Here is a 17584-nt window from a genome sequence, read left to right as displayed (position 1 = left end):
CACCCGATCTGGTTTGTGTGCTCTCTGCCTTATTGGGCTAATTTCTCCCACAGGGTCGGTATGGCCTTGTTGGGGCCGAAAGGCCTGTTTCCACACTCTAGGGAATCTAATCTCATCAGATATCTATCTTGTGTTTCAACGATCATCAGCACATCTCATTGGTAAACCACGTTCCGTTATGAGTGTAAGTAAGCAAGTGCCGTAAATCAAAGACATGTGGAAACGATGTTTACATTGGAATCACAGGCGACTGTTTTTCAGAGCAACAAAGGGTGTTGAAAACGTGGAATGTGCAGCCAGAGAAGATGGTGCTCTCAGTTTAAACTCACATCCAAACAATGTTGAGAAATATTTACTGGTACCTGGCACCTTTAATCTTAATCGCTTGGACTAAATAGCTTGTCGATTTCACCCGATCTGGTTGTGTGCTATCTGCTTTATTGGGCTAATTTCTCTGACAGTTTGTCGATATGAGTCGACGGCTCCTTTTTCTCTGAACAGGGTAAGCGAACCTGACATTTTAAATACAGCCCAATTCGAACCTGGCGGCCAGTCAGACCAGAGAAAGGCTGGATTGGGAGATGCCAGTGTTGGACTGGGGTGAACAAAGTTAAAAACCACACAACACCAGGTTTGCGAGGTTTGTGAAGGTTTGTAGCTCAGGTTGAGGTTTAGGGTGTAGGTTTGTTCGCTGAGCTGTAGGTTTGATATCCAGACGTTTCATTAACTGGCGAGGTAACATCATCAGTGGCGACCTCCAAGTGAAGCGAAGCTGTTGTCTCCTGCTTTCTATTTATATCTTTCTCCTGGATGGGGTTCCTGGGGGTTGTGGTGATGTCATTTCCTGTTCATTTTCTGAGGGGTTGATAGATGGCATCTAGATCTATGTGTTTATTTATGGCGTTGTGGTTGGAGTGCCAGGCCTCTAGGAATTCTCTGGCATGTCTTTGCTTAGGCTGCCCCAGGATAGATGTGTTGTCCCAGTCAAAATGGTGTTTTTTTTCATCCGTGTGTAGGGCTACGAGGGAGAGAGGGTCGTGTCTTTTTGTGGCTAGCTGGTGTTCGTGTATCCTGGTGGCTAACTTTCTTCCTGTTTGTCCTATGTAGTGTTTGTGGCAGTCCTTGCATGGAATTTTGTAGATGACATTCGTTTTGTCCTTGGGTTGTATGGGTCTTTTAAAATTCTGATTTCTGTATGTAAATTTTTACGTATGTATGGCATGACCAACTGTACAAACCATCAAATTATTTTATGAATAAAGTATATTTTTGAAATTTTAAAAAATCCTTTCTGACATAAATCTCTCAATAGAATTTTACACTTCATCAATTGGCATTTCAAAGTAGTGATTGTGGGGTGTTGGTTAAACTGAAGACAGCATCTAAAGGGACAGGATTTGTCTGGGAACTGGGGTGAGATGGCGATGGTGCTCAGCTTGAGAGAAGTATTACATTGGTTTGTGTCACTGGAAAGCAAGTGACAGAGTGAGAAGGGGCTGAGTGGGAACTGCCCAGATTGCCACATTCAGATCAAACAATGTTGAGAGAAAGGGCTTTGAGGTTTGTATCTTGACCAAACTTTGCTCCACCCCAGCTGGGACTTGAACCCACTATCCTAGTTTTAGGAGGCCAGTGACTTATCCATTGGGACACTGGGGCTGTCCAAAATTTGTGGGGGTGTGGTGATTGTAACTTGACCTTTTACCTCTAGGTAATTACTGCCAAATTTGATGCTTTTTTGTGGGCCGGCCCTTTCTTTTCAAACACAATCTGATGAAGAGTCATCTAGACTTGAAACATTTGCTCGCTGTCTCTCCATAGATGCTGCCTGACCTGCTGTGATCTCCTAATTTTATCAACTTGAGGAACGAAAAGACAGATTGAAGTTTGCTTTTTTGTGTGTCAGTAATTAATATTGCAAAGTATCGATTACATGTGAGGAATAATCATCTTTCTAGATGTTTCCTTGGTTGTCCTGACTGTCAGTTTCAGTTATTTCTCCAACCATGATTCCTGGCCACCTCCTTGGTCTTGCTGTCTCACCCGACCTTAGTCCTCTCATCCTCATCCTTCCATCACAAAGAAGGCCAGCTCTGATCACTTACCCTAATCTACATCCCACATTCACATTCCAGGTCTGCGGCCTTCTGTATTCCTCCTTGGGAAAAAGAACTATTCCCCAATTCACTGATAACCACACACTCAAAACAAAAAACGTTATCCAGGCCTTTGACCCTCCATTCACCACAACATTTCTGCAGTGACTGATTTACTCAACCCCACCATCACCTCCACTTGTGATCCCCAACAGACCCGGTCCCCTCTCGAGCTGCTCAAGCCTATTCAATGTCCTCCAATGAGAAGGAAAAAATACAGTACGGTTTATTATACAAAACCTTCATTTCTTCTGGTTAAAATCTACATCATTCTATGCTTCTGTCTCAGTTACACACCACCTCATTAAAACCAAAATAAGACAAAAGATGTTTTATCAAGCCAAGTTACTCGTATCGATGGCATTGCAGTTAATGTTGTTTGTATACATTTCAGCAAGGCCTTCGACACGGTCCCGTGTTGGAAACTGATAAAGTTGGTAAAAGCTCATAGGATCCAGAATTACTTGACAAGCTGGATCCAAAATTGGCTTCATGGCAGGCGGCAGAGGGTGGTTGTGGAAGGCTATTTGTGTGACTGTTCAGTGGCATACGACAGGGATCACTATGGGTCTGTTATTGTTTGTGTTTATTTATAAATAACAAAAATAAGAAGGTGGGGGGATGATAAGTAAGGTTTTGGATGACAGGTAGATTGGCTAGGTGGTTCATGGTGAGGAGGATATTGTTGATCTATACTTCCAGGCAGATCTGTGACAAATGGAATTTGACCCTGATAAGTGTGAGGTAATACACTTTGGAGAAGTAAGGAGACAAGGGAGTACTCAATGAATGGCAGAACATTAAGAAGCTCAGAAGAACAGAGGGGTAGTGGGTGCTTGCCTACAGATTCCAGAAGGTGGTTAAACAGGTTAATAGGTAGTTAAGAAAGTACACAGGACACTTACCTTTATCAGTTGAGAGTGTGGTGCTGGAAAAGCACAGCAGGCCAGGCAGCATCTAAGGAGCAGGAAAATCAATGTTTCGGGCAAAAGCCCTTCATCAGGAATGAAGCTGTGAGCCTACGGGGTGGAGAGATAAATGGGAGGGAGGTGGGGCTGGGGCATAGGTAGCTGAGAATGCAATAGGTAGATGGAGGTTGGGGTAAAGGTAACAGGTGGGAAGGAAGATGGACAGGTAGGACAGGTTCATGAGGGCGGTGCTGAGCTGGAAAGTTGGAACTGGGATAAGGTTGGGGAGTGGGGGGGAAATGAGGAAACTGGTGAAATCCACATTGGAGTGTCTCGAGGCAGAAGATGAGGTGTTTTTATTCCAGACATCGGGTGGTAAAGGAATGGCAATGGAGGAGGCCCTGCATGTCCTCGGCGGAGTGGGAGTTGAAGTGCTTGGCCATAGGCTGATGGGGTTGGTTGGTGCGGGTGTCCCGGAGAAGTTCCCTGAAGCGCTCTGCAATGGGCATCCTGTCTCCCCAATTTAGAGGAGACCCACTTCAACCTCTCATCCTCAACACGCAGCCCTCCACTCCCTCTGCTCCGATCCCATCCTCACCATCAAACCAGCGGACAAGGAGGGTGCAGTGGTAGTTTGGCGCACTGACTTATACACCGCTGAGTCCATGAAAAGATTAGCCATGATCTTATTGAATGGTGGAGCAGGCTCGAAGGGCCGGAAGGCCTACTCCTGCTCCTCGTTCTCATGTTCTTATGTTCCCAGATCATTAGCCTGTCCCTCTGGATTATGAGGCTATCAGACCACAGATAGAGGTGTTTGGACAGATGAGCCAAACATTTGGTCAAAGAGACAGGATTGTCTTAAAGGAGGAAAGCTGAATGAGATGATGAAAAGTGCCGGCCGGGAATTGGGCCCAGGCAGCTGAAGGTATTTTCACTATTTTCATCCCCAAGAAGAACAAACATTCTAAGGAGAGCACAAGCCAACCGTGGTTGATAAGGGAAGTCAGGAATAGCATAAAAGCAAAAGTAAAATCATACAATGTGGTGAGGGTGTGTGGGACGCCAGAGATTTGGGAACACTTTAAAAATCAATCGAGGATAATTCAAAAGAAATAAGGGGTGAGAAGATGAAATATGAGTGCAAGCAAGCTCATATATAAAAAGGAGACCTTGTAGAGGTTTATAAAATCATGAGGGGCATGGATAGGGTAAATAAGCAAGGTCTTTTCCCTGGGGTCAGGGAGTCCAGAACTAGAAGGCATAGGTCTGTTTCCTTTCTGTACATCTCTATGACTCTATGGATGCCAGTTAACCCAACATTCCTGAATTCAGGTGGCAACTTGATAAGTTTGAATTTAAAAATGAAATTGTCATGGGCAGTAGATACAGGGGTCTACCAGCCATGTTTCCCTTCAAGCGACTCACCATCCTGACTTGGAAATATATCACTGTTCCTTCACTGTTACTGGATCAAAATCCTGGGAAATCCCTCTCTGATGGACTGCAGTGGTTCAAGAAAGCAGCTCAGTACCACCTTCTGGAGGGGCAACTAGGGACGGGCAATAAATGCTGGCTCAGCCAACGATGCCCCTGTCTCATGAATGGATACACAAAAAAGCTGCAACAAATATCTAATTCAAATTGTTTAAAGTTAAACTTGTGTAAAGCACAGACATTTTATTTGTATCTCCTGCCTCCTCTTAAGATGCAATGAACATGTTGTTAACAAATACATTCACGTCCTCATAATAAATCCAGGTGATTTCATCACTCACAGTCATTCAAGAAATAAAAACAGAGAATACTAGAAATACAGGGAGAATGTGTTTGGCCATGAGTAACAGATTATAGTTGGATACAATTCTTCTGCTGCTGGTGACCCACACCACCTCACGGATTCCAAGCTCTGAGTTGTTTGATCTTTTGGAAATCTATCCCATGCAGCATGGTGGCTGTGCTATCCAACACAAAACAGGGTATTTCTTGAAGACAAGATTTTCTCTCCAAAAGAGCTGTGTTCTGGGCACTTCTTCAGAAACTACCGTGGTCAGGTGTATTTCTAACAGGTAGATCAGTGGCGGTGAGGTTAACAATGATTTTGCTCTTGTTGGTTCCTTCACCAACTGTGACAGACCCAGTCAGGATTTGGAGATTCAGTGGGTAATGGTGCTACCAGCCAGCTCTTGGTGATGGGCCATGAAGTCCCAAACCCAGAATACCTGCACTGGCTTTTCCACCCTCAGTTGTTTCTTTGCCCATATTGAACCATTTCATGTGAAACATCATGGGAACCCAATGCAATGGTTAGATCCCCAGGGCAACTCATTCCTGACTGTGTACCACTGCACTGCCATCTCTGATGGTCTGTCTTTTTGAATGGTGAGCAGTTTTGTGCCCCTATTCTGAAGAAGCATGTACTGGTTTTGGGGAGGTTACACAGGAGGTTAACAAGAATGGTCTTGGGAATGAAGAACTCACCATTTGAGGAACAGTTTGTGTCTCTGGGTCTGTACTTGATGAAGTATAACAGAAGAACTATGAAGTGCTTCAAGAGGTTAGTCATAGCACACACCAATACCAGCCTCCCAGGTTAGATCCAGGATAGTTCATCTACCCTTACAACAGATCCACAACAGGTCCACAACAGACACCATCTCACTGGCCTACTCTCATTCCCTGGAACACCTGGGAAACAAAGATGTCAATGTCAGACTCCTACTTATTGGTCAGAGCTCTGCCTTCGACATCATAATTCCAACCAAACTCATCACCAAAGTCTGAGGCCTAGCACTCTGCTTCCCCCTCTGGATCCACTCTGTGACTGGATCTAAGAGCTAAGAGAAGCAAGGAGGGGACATGAAAGGTCCTTAGTTGGTAGGATTAGGGAAAACCCTAAGGCTTTCTATAGGTATGTCAGGAATAAAAGAATGACTTGGGTAGGAATACGTCCAGTCAAGGATAGTAGTGGGAAGTTGCGTGTGGAGGCTGAAGAGATTGGGGAGACACTGAATGAATACTTTTCGTCAGTATTCAATCAGGAACAGGACATTGTTGTCAATGTGAGTACCGAGTCACAATTAAGTAGAATGGATGGCTTTGAGGTATGTAGAGAAGAGGTGTTGGAAATCCTGGAAAGGGTGAAAATAGATAAGTCCCCTGGGCCTGATGGCATTTATCCTAGGATTCTCTGGGAAGCAAGGGAGGAGATTGCAGAGCCATTGGCTTTGATTTTTATGTCCTCGTTGTCTACAGGAGTAGTGCCAGAAGATTGGAGGCGAGCAAATGTGGTTCCCTTGTTCAAGAAGGGGAGTACGGATAACCCTAGTAACTATAGGCCGGTGAGTCTCACTTCTGTTGTGGGCAAAATCTTAGAGAGAATTGTAAGGGATAGGATTTATGAACATCTGGATAGGAATAATGTGATCAAGGATAGTCAGCATGGTTTTGTGAAGGGCAGGTCGTGCCTCACAAACCTTATTGAATTCTTTGAGAAGGTGACTAAGGAGGTGGACGAGGGGAAAGCAGTAGATGTAGTGTATATGGATTTTAGTAAGGCGTTTGATAAGGTTCCCCATGGTAGACTACTGCAAAAAATATGGAGGTATGGCTTTGAGGGTGAGTTGGAGGTTTGGATTAGGAGTTGGCTGGCTGGAAGAAGACAGAGGGTAGTAGTTGATGGCAAAGATTCATCTTGGAGTGCCGTCACTAGCGGTGTTCCGCAAGGATCTGTTTTGGGACCATTGCTGTTTGTCATTTTTATAAATGACCTGGAGGAGGGGTTAGAAGGTTGGGTGAGCAAGTTTGCGGATGATACGAAAGTCGGAGGAGTTGTAGACAGTGAGGAAGGATGTGGCAGGTTACAGCAGGATATTGATAAGCTGCAGAATTGGGCAGAAAGGTGGCAAATGGAGTTCAATGTAGCTAAGTGTGAGGTGATTCACTTTGGTAAGAGTAATAAAAAGATGGGGTACTGGGCTAACGGTCGGATACTTGGTAGTGTGGATGAGCAGAGGGATCTTGGTGTCCATGTACACAAATCTTTGAAAGTTGCCACCCAGGTAAATAGTGCAGTGAAGAAGGCATATGGCGTACTGGCTTTTATTGGTAGAGGAATTGAGTTCCAGAGTACTGAGGTCATGATGCAGTTGTATAAGACTCTGGTGCGGCCGCATCTGGAGTATTGTGTGCAGTTTTGGTCGCCATACTATAGGAAGGATGTGGAGGCACTGGAACGGGTGCAGAGGAGGTTTACCAGGATGTTGCCTGGTATGGTAGGAAGATCGTATGAGGAAAGGCTGAGGCACTTGGGGCTGTTTTCATTGGAGAAAAGAAGGTTTGGGGTGACTTGATAGAGGTGTACAAGATGATTAGGGGTTTAGATAAGGTCGACAGTGAGAATCTTTTTCCACGTATGGAGTCAGCTATTACAAGGGGGCATAGCTTTAAATTAAGGGGGGGTAGGTATAGGACAGATGTTAGGGGTAGGTTCTTTACTCAGCGAGTCGTGAGTTCATAGAATGCCCTGCCAGTAGCAGTGGTGGACTCTCCCTCATTATGGGCATTTAAGCGGGCATTGGATAGGCATATGGAGGATAGTGGGCTAGTGTAGGTTAGGTAGGCTTGGATCGGCGCAACATCGAGGGCCGAAGGGCCTGTACTGCGCTGTATTCTTCTATGTTCTATGTTCTATGGATCCTCAACTTCCTGACCCACAGACTGCAGTAGGGATAGGCTCTAACACCTCCTCCACTATAATCCCATAATCCTCAACACTGGTGCCCTGCTAGGCTGCTCACTCAGCCCTTGCTGTACGCCTTATACACTCACGGCTGTGTGCCCAAATTTCACTCCACCTCCATTTACAAACTTGCTGATGGCACCATTATAGCGGGTGAGATCTCAAACAACGAAAAGACAGAGTGTTGGAAAGAGATGGAGTGCTTAATGGGATAGTCTCGAGACAACAATCTCTCCATCAATGTCCGCAAAACGAAGGAGTTGGTGATAGGCTTCAGGAAGTGGAGTGGAGGACATGCCCCTGTCTGGATCAATGATGCTGAGGTGGGGATGGTGGAGAGCATCCAGTTCCTCAGAGTAACAATCACCACCAATCTGTCCTGGTCCATCCATGTTGATGCGGCAGTCAGGAAATCACCGCAATGTTACTATTTCCTTAGAAGACTGAGGAAAATCAGCATGTCTAAATGACTCTTACCAATTTTACAGATGTACCATAGAAAGCATACTAGCTGGATGTATCACAGTACGGTAGAGTAACTGCACTGCCCGAGACCACAAGAAACTACAGAGAATCATGTACACAGCCCAGTCCATCACACACACCTACCTTCCATCCATTGACTCCACCTACACTTCCCGCTGTCTTGGGAAAGCAGCCAATATAATCAAAGACTCTTCCCAACCCGAATGTACTCTCTTCCAGCCTCTTCCATCAGGCAGAAGACATAAAACCTTGTAAACACAAACCAACAGATTCAAGAACAGCTTCTTCACTGATGTTATCATACTTCCGAATGGACATCTCAAGTGTTTAAGTTTATTTCTCTCTGCACCTCCAAAACTGTTCAATTACCCTGATCATAGAATTCCCTACAGTGTGGAGACAGGCTGTTTGTCCCGACAAGTCTACACCGAGCTTCTGAAGAGTAACCCACCCAGACCCAATTCCCTATCCTGTTACTCAACATTTACTCCTAACTAGTGCACATGGTCAACACATCCCGGAATGCTATGGGCCATTTAGCAAGGCCAGTTCACCAGGCCTGTACATCTTCGGACTGTGGGAGGAAACCGGAGCACCAGGAGGAAACCTATGAAGACACGGGAGAATGTGCAAACTCCACACAGACAGATGCCCGAGGCTAGAATCAAACATGGGTCCCTGGCACTGTGAGGCAGCAGTGCTAACCCCTGAGCCACCGTGCCACCTGTAATATTGTACAGTATGGTCGGCCTGACTAGCAAAGAAAACAACACTTTTCACTTTATCTCAGGACATGTGATAATAATAAATCAAATCAAATCAAAAAGAAAAGAAGGGGATCTCAGAATACTGACAGTCCTGGACAGATTGGACATGGAGAAGATGTTTCCACCAGTCGGAGAGACTAGGCCGCAAAAGCATAACCTCAGAGGGAAAGAGACCACCCTTTAGAACTGAAATGAGGAGGAATCTCTTCAGATCGAGTGTGGATACTCTGTGGAACACATTGCACAACAGGGTCCACAGCAGTGGAGGACAAGTCATTGAGTGTGTTTTAGACAGAGATAGGTAGGTTCATAATTAGTCAAAGGTTAGCGGGTGAAGGCAGTCGCACGGGGCTGATAGACAGAACAGTCATGATCGAATGATGGAGCAAACTCGATGGGCTGAGTGGCCTAATTCTGCTCCTATCTTACAGTCCTACGGTCTCTAACATACTTGAATTGTTCAGTTTGCCTTTTCCACTGAGCCTGATCACTTTGAGAAGTGGACTTTCTGTTCCATTCCTGAACCTGTTTACATTTTGTTCATCACATCACCCACAAATCATCATTGTCTGTCATCTCAACTTCCCCAACTTGTAACAACGTGCTCCACAAGAACAGTCACAGGACTGAGCATGACTGACATTACTTGGAGCTGATACTGTAAAACAAACCAGGTCTGCCATGTGTTTACATTGAAGGATGCAGGAAGCAGCAAGGAGCAAGTTACTTGTGGAAAACTCTCAGGGTGGGGGAGTGGTCCTCCTGCACAATCACAGTTTTACATCTGTTTTTAAACCTAAAAAGAAATTGTTATGAGAAAATTCGAGTTTATAATTATACTTCAATAGTTTGTGGGCTCATTTTGGGGGGAAAACAAGCATTTTAACATTAAAATACTACAAAACCCCAATGAACAAAAATATCTAACTCAAAATCTATAAACTCAAACTTTTGCAGCGCACAGAGATTTCATTTGAATCTCCTGCCTCCTCTAAAGCTGCAACGAACATGTTGTTAACAAATACATTCAGCAAGGAGCAAGTTACTTGTGGAAAACTCTCAGGGAGGGGGAGTGGTCTCCTGCACAATCGCAGTTTTACATCTGTTTTTAAATCAACAAATAAATCATTGCAAGAAAATTCCAGTTTATTGTCATACTTAGATACTTTGTAGGTTCAGCTTGGGGTAAAATGTGCATTTGAACATTAAAACACTACAAAACTTCAATAAACAAAAACATCTAAACCAACATGAAAAACTAAAACTTTTGCAAAGGACAGACATTTCATTTGAATCTCCTGCCTCCTCTTAAGCTGCAATGAACATGTTGTTAACAAATACATTCACATCCTCATAACAAATCCAGGTGATTTCATCACACACAATCATTCAAGAAATCAAACCAGAAAATTCTGGAAATATGAGGGGATTGTGTTTGGCCATGAGGTCACAGATTGGAGCTGGATATAATTCTGCTGCTGCTGATGGCCCACAGCACCTCAGGGATTCCCTGTTCTGAGTTCTTTGATCTTTTGGAAAGCGATCCCATTCAGCACGGTGATAGTGCTGCACAGCACAACAGGGGGAATTGTCAATGTGATGACTGGATTTTCTCTCCAAAACAGCTGTGTTCTGGTCCCTTCTTCTGATAATACCATGGTCAGGTATATTTCTGACGGCTGGGTCAGTGGCGATGAGGTTCACTATCTGTTTTGCTCTTGCTGGTTCTTTCACCATCTGTCACTGACCAAGTCAAACTGTTCGATCCTTTAGGACTGAGCCAGTTCAATGGATAATGGTGCTCACCAGCCATCTCTTGGTGATGGACATTGAAGCCCAGAGCTAGAATACCTTCTGTACATTTTCCACCCTCAGTGATTGTTCCAGTTACTCTTTGGCCAGATTGAACCTGTGCCTATGTGACATCATGGGGTCCCAATTCAATGCCAAAATCCCCAGGGCAACTCATTCCTGCCTCTATACCACTGCACTTTAACCTCTGGTGATGTGTCCTGTTGAATGAGGAGGTTGCTGTCTTGGACAGAGGATTAACAGGCTATTGGTTGATGACTCCATGGAATAGCTCTCCCAATTCTGGCTCAAGCCCCGAGTTATTAGTAAGGAATGTTTTGCTTGTTGACAGGACTGTGTGTGCCAGCGTCATTTCCAGTAGCTGGATTAATGCCAGTGGTCCATCTGATTTAATTCTTTGTTGGTCTTTTCTGCAGTGGGAGGGTTGAGAGATGTCTGACACATTAGCCAGAATAAGATGTGCCGCTCAGGTGCATTGGCCTTGCTAAATTGCCTGTGGTGTTAGGTGCATTAGTCAGGGGTAAACATAGGGTAGGGGAATGGGTCTGGGTGGGTTACTCTTCGGAGGGTCGGTGTTAACTTGTTGGGCTGAAAGGCCTATTTCCATGCTGTCGGGAATCTGTAATCTAATCTGATCTAATCTGATCCTAGGCCTGGGCTCACGGATTACACTTTCAGTGGCAGCAACACTACCTTCCCCTTTGATAACTGGTTACTTTTCAAACTGCTGGGAGGTAGACATTGGTGTTTATTAATGATCAATGCTCAAATGTGTGTGGTTTTGATTTGTATAATTGGTTTTAGATCATGGAATGGGAATGTGGCGGGAGTGGTTCTTATAGAGCAGTGAGCCTGAAGTCGGTGGTGGGCAAGTTGTTGGAGGGAATCCTGAGGGACAGGGTGTACATGTGTTTGGAAAGGCAAGGGCTGATTAGGGATAGTCAACATGGCTTTGTGTGTGGGAAATCATGTCTCACAAACTTGATTGAGTTTTTTGAAGAAGTGTTAAAGAGGTTTGATGAGGGCAGAGTGGTAGACATGATCCATATGGACTTCCGTAAGGCGTTCGACAAGGTTCCCCATGGGAGACTGATGAGCAAGGTTAGATCTCACGGAATACAGGGAGAACGAGCCAGTTCGATACAGAACTGGCGCAAAGGCAGAAGACACAAGCTGCTGGTGGAGGGTTGTTTTTGAGCCTGGAGGCCTGTGGCCAGTGGAGTGCCACAAGGATCGGTGCTGGGTCCACTACTTTTCAACATTTATATAAATGATTTGGATGTGAGCATAAGAGGTACAGTTGGTAAGTTTGCAGATGTCACCAAAATTAAAGGTGTAGTGGACAGTGACGAATGTTACCTCAGAGTACAACGGGAACTTGATCAGATGGGCCAATGGACTGAGAAGTGGCAGGTGGAGTTCAATTCAGATAAATGTGAGGTGCTGCACTTTGGGAAAGCAGATCTTCTCAGGATTTATACACTTCATGGTAAGGTCCTAGGGAGTGTTGCTGAACAAAGAGACCTTGGAGTGCAGGTTCATAACTCCTTGAAAGTGGAGTCACAGGTAGATAGGATAGTGAAGAAGGCGTGTGGTATGCTTTTCCTTTATTGGTCAGAGTATTGAGTACAGGAGTTGGGAGGTCATGTTGCGGCTGTACAGGACATTGTTTAGGCCACTGTTGGAATATTGTATGCAATTCTGGTCTCCTTCCTATCGGAAAGACGCTGTGAAACTTGAAAGGGTTCAGAAAAGATTTACAAGGACGTTGCTAGGGTTGGAGGGTTTGAGCTATAGGGAGAGGCTGAACAGACTGGGGCTGTTTTCCCTGGAGTGTCGGAGGTTGAGGAGTGAAGCTAATAAAATTCGAACAGGACTGGACAGGATAAATACAGGAAGGATGATGATCAAGAATGCAGCACCTGAGTCACAGTCAGAGAACAGATAAGGTTACCAGGATGCTGCCTGGTGTGGGGGATTGTAGATTGTGAATGGCACAGATGGAATGGAAAATATGAGCTTTTTTCCATGATGGAGGGGTCCTTTACAAGAAGCACTATTTCCAGGTGTGGGGGCTGGGGGTGGGGGCTGTTTCAACGAGATGCCCAAGTCACATTTTTCACACAAAGGACAGTGATTGTCTGGAATATGCTGACAGGGCAGGGGGGTGAGGTGGGTGGGGTGGGTGTGGGGGGGGGGGGTGGTGAGGTGGAAGCAGACACAACAGCAGCATTCGAGAAGCACCTGGACGAATACATGAATAGGAAGTGAATAGAGGGATATGGATCCTGTAAGTGAAGACAGTTTTAGAATGGAAGGGCAAAATGTGTCAGCACAGGCTCGGAGGGCCGAAGGGCCTGTTCCTGTGCTGTATTGTTCCTTTGGTCTGAAATGAAGAGAAATTTCATCATTAAGAGGATGCTAACCCTGGGGAGTTCTCTGCCTCAGGAAGTGGTTGAGGATAAAGCACTTGGAAGTTACTCTCCATTTCAATAAAAAGTTGCTTTTCTCTTCCTCTGTCCAAAATGGATAACCTCACACGTATTCATGTTTCATCTATCAAATTCTGCCCCATTCACCTCATCTACCCAGATCCATTTTTATATTTCTGATTTGTTCATTGCAATATATTTCCCCAACTATGTGAGCATCATCTGCAAACTAGTCCATAATTCCTTCTGTTCCTGTTTCCAAGTCATTCATAAATATTGGAGATATCTGGGGTCTGCGACACACTCAGTTACAGCTTGCCAACCAGAAAAATACCCATTCAGCCCAACTCCCAGTTTTCTGTTTGTCAGCCAATCCTCCACCCAAGCTCGTAAATCCCAACCAACACCACGTGATATCACCTTGTGAAGTGAAAGAGCTAAAGGCTTCTCTCTGTCAAACTCAAAGTCAGTGCCCAGTGGAAAAGCAACGTTGACAAAACAACCATTCACCAAGGACTCCAGGATATCTACAAACCTTTCTACAGTCAGAGTACAGAGAAGGTTTACCAGGATGTTGCCTGGTGTGGGGGATTGTAGATTGTGAATGGCACAGATGGAATGGAAAATATGAGCTTTTTTCCACGGTCCTTTACAAGAAGCAAAAACACTTTGATCGTTTATGATAAATGTTAAGTCCTGCTTCCTGACGAAGGAACAGCACTCTGAAAGCTTGTATTTCCAAATAAACCTGTTGGACTATAACAAACAAGACAACAGCAAAACAGACAGAATTTAGGTAATTCTCACACTCAAAGACTTCAGCTTCCAGTCTGGTCACCCTGTCCCTTCTTGTCTGTGTTTATGCTTGATGGTACATTTTTATTATTTTCTCAGGGTTTTGGGAACAAAATTCCTCTTTGTTTTTCACTCAAGGAAACCTTATCATTTGGCTCCATCAGTTTGATGTCATTCATTACATTTGAATTGAAGTGTGTCGTGTGAACCAAAAGAGGAAATGAAGATCTAGGTTTGTGTGAAGATTTGTAGCTCGGATGCCAGTTCCCGTAGTTGTGGTTATGTTCACCAAGCTGGGAAGTTGATTTGCAGACATTTTCTCTCCCGTCCAGGGGACATCTTCAAGGTTTGGGATTCTCCAGTGAGGCGCTGTGGTACTGTCTCTTCTGGAATGTATTTGGTTCCGTTCCTGCTGGTTCCAGTTGCTGGTTCCGGTTGTTCGTTGTGGTGGCCGGTATATTGGGTCACGGTCAGTGTGTTTGTTAATGGAGTCCGTGGATGAGTGCCATGCTTCTAGAGATTCTCTGGCTGTCCTCTGTTTAGCTTGTCCTCTGATTGTTGTCATGTCCCAATCAAACTTGTAATCCTTGTCATGTGTGTGTGTGGCTATCAGGGACAGTTGGTTGTGGTGTTTAGTGGCGAGTTGGTGTTCGTGAATGAGGATTGCCAGTTGTCTCTCTGTTTGCCCTGTACAGTGTTTCACGCAGTCTCTGCATCATTACAAGGTTGCATGCAAAGACTGCATGAAGCATTATATAGGAGAAACAGATGGTTATGTCTGAGCCAGGGTGTCCCTGGAGAGGGAGCATGTGGTGGCCACCAACTCCCTCGAGTTGTTCAGGGAAAGATGTGCACCGCACAGAGTGGAGTGCTTTATTTCCCCCTCCAACTCTATTTAGATTTAATCCCTACCCTTCCCTTCACTTTTTTGATCACTCAGCATTGCTCTTTGAGGCGAAGGGCACTGCTTGTCACTGACCACCCTGGCGTTTTCCTTTCTTCCTGATGGTGGAAATAAAGATTTGTACACCTGTTGTCTGTCACTGTGTCTCACACCCACACACACACAACATGGGGGCTGGGGAAAACATATAAAACCAGGAGATTTAAGGTCTCCTCAGAAACAAAATAAACCCACAACTACAGGAGGAAATTAAATGAAGAAGGATTGAAAAGCGAGCACCTGATATATGAACATAAGAAATAGGAGACTTAATAGGCCATTCAGCCCCTCAGGTCTGCCCTGCCATTCAACAGGATCATGGATAATCTGCCCCAGAGCTCAGCTCCATTTGATGGCAGCTCATCATAGCCATTAACTCCCAGATAGTTCAACATCTATCAACCTCCACTTTAAATCCTGTCAGTGACGGCAGCCCCACAACTCTCAATACTACAGGATGCCTCTTGTTCCAAATGCATTATGTTAAACTAATGTTCACATTATTTCACTTCTTTCTTACTTTCACTTCTAAATCTAGTTTTCTCTTTCCCATTTCCTGTCTCTTCAGTTCTATTTCAGAGCTTCCTATATCCATCTCCTTTGCCTGAACTTTCTCTGTTCTTTCTTTCTCATTTTCTGCTCCACTTTATCTTTTTCTGCCTTCTCTAGTGTCTTCATTCTCTCCTTATGCTCCAGCTGCCTTCACTGGAACTGCATCTGCCCTGATTTCACTGCTTCACTCCCTGGAGAATCCGCTTCTTGCATTTCCTCTAAACCCAGCTGCTTGTGCCTTCTTAGCTCTGCCAGCAAACCCTGCCTGTAGGTTGTCCACCAAATCAAACAACATCGTCTTTGAAATAAATCGCGGAGTAAATGTCGATCAATGATTTTGGAAGAAGTTGACGAAGGCCATCTGTTACAAATAATGTTTTCCATGGACCATCATCGCCACCTGGTGGTTGTTATTGAGATACCACATTTTTATTTCATTTCCCTGCACTGCCTATGCCCGCCACCTGGTGGTAGTATTGCTCCACTTACCATTCCCCTCCAAATCCTCTCGTTCCGATAAAGCTGTAAAGTGAAGAGATGGCCCCTTAACTTTGTTTAAGGAATATTGCAGCCTTGCAGATTCAACATCTCATTTAGAATTTTGAAATCGTACTCTATGTCTCTCTATTTTTTCGGGTAGACCTTTTTTTTTGTCTGATTGCTTCTGCGGTTTCCATTTGAACCTCTTTGTCGATGCATGACAATGAACGTACTATAATAAAGCAAAATACTGCAGATGCTGGTGATTTAAAGTACAAAGTGCTGGAGAAACACAGCAGGTACAGTCGAGTCAGTGAACAGAGAAACAGAATTAACATTTCAGTCCAATGTGTCTCTTGTTCAGAACTCCACGCTCAGTTTCTGTTTCTCTCTGCACTGACCCTACCAGACCCTGCTGCGTATCCCCAGCATTCTCTATTTGTGTTTATTCAAATTCTGTCTCATTTTCCCATTTACAATCATTGTTTTTCACATCCTTTAATCTCTGTCATAGAGGCGTACACTAACTCGAACATGCCGGCCAACGTTCCCAAACTAAACAAGTCCTAGGAGCCTGTGACTGCTCCATAACCCTCTGACCGTTTCCTATTCACCTCCCTGTCCAAATGCCTTTTAAATGTTGTCGTTGTATCACTTTGTCTGGCAGCTCGTTCCATCCACGACCCTCACTCTGTGTGAAAATGTTTCACCTCAGATCCCTCTGTAATCTTTCCCTCTCACCTTAAACCTCTCTCTCGTTGTGAACTCCTCTACCCTGAGGGATAAAAAGCTTTGCTATTCGCCCCTTCCATGTTCCTCATGATTTATAAACCTCGATAAAGTCACCCTTCAGCCTCCAACACCCCAGTGAAAAAACCTGTCCAGCCTCTCCTTGTAACTCAAACCCTCCAGTCTGTGTGATATCCTTGTAGATTGTTTCTGAACCCTCTCCAGTTTAATAATATCCATCCTACAGCAGGGTGACGAGAATCTAACACATTGCTCCAGAAGTGTCCTCACCAACATCCTGTACAACCTCCTGAAACAGTCATGAAGAACATTTCAATCCGTTGTCATTTGGTGATATTTTCCTCCCAAGACCCTCCATGAAGACACGGTGCCCCCTCAATCCTGGGATTGTAACCCTTCACCTTGGGCAAGCTCAGAGACCTCTCCATTTCAGACTCAGGGGCGTGGGCTCTAGCAGCTTTCTCCCCTCTCTGTGTGTGATTGTGTGTGAGAGAGAGAAATAGCCCAGAGGCAGCTCCACTTCCCAAACCCACTCGACCCTCCATCATGATGCTGCCCCCGCGGGGGGTCGGTTCACACAATCCCCACCCGCCCCCTCCCTCCCTTAAATAAATGGGGAAGAGGAGGATCAGAGCGCAGGAAGATCCCAGTCTCTTTCAATCCGCCCCCGGAGAAGGGGAGGGGCGAGGAGAGAGCGACAATCTGCCTGAACCGGTTTAATGAAGGATGAACGGTGACCGGTGCTGTCCAATTCCTGTCCCT

The sequence above is a fragment of the Chiloscyllium plagiosum genome, unplaced genomic scaffold (genome assembly GCF_037043375.1).
Source record: "Chiloscyllium plagiosum isolate Xiang-an unplaced genomic scaffold, Cpla_swu_hap1 HiC_scaffold_35, whole genome shotgun sequence".
In the NCBI taxonomy this organism is placed as follows: Eukaryota; Metazoa; Chordata; class Chondrichthyes; order Orectolobiformes; family Hemiscylliidae; genus Chiloscyllium; species Chiloscyllium plagiosum.
Note: the sequence above shows the minus strand (reverse complement) of the source record.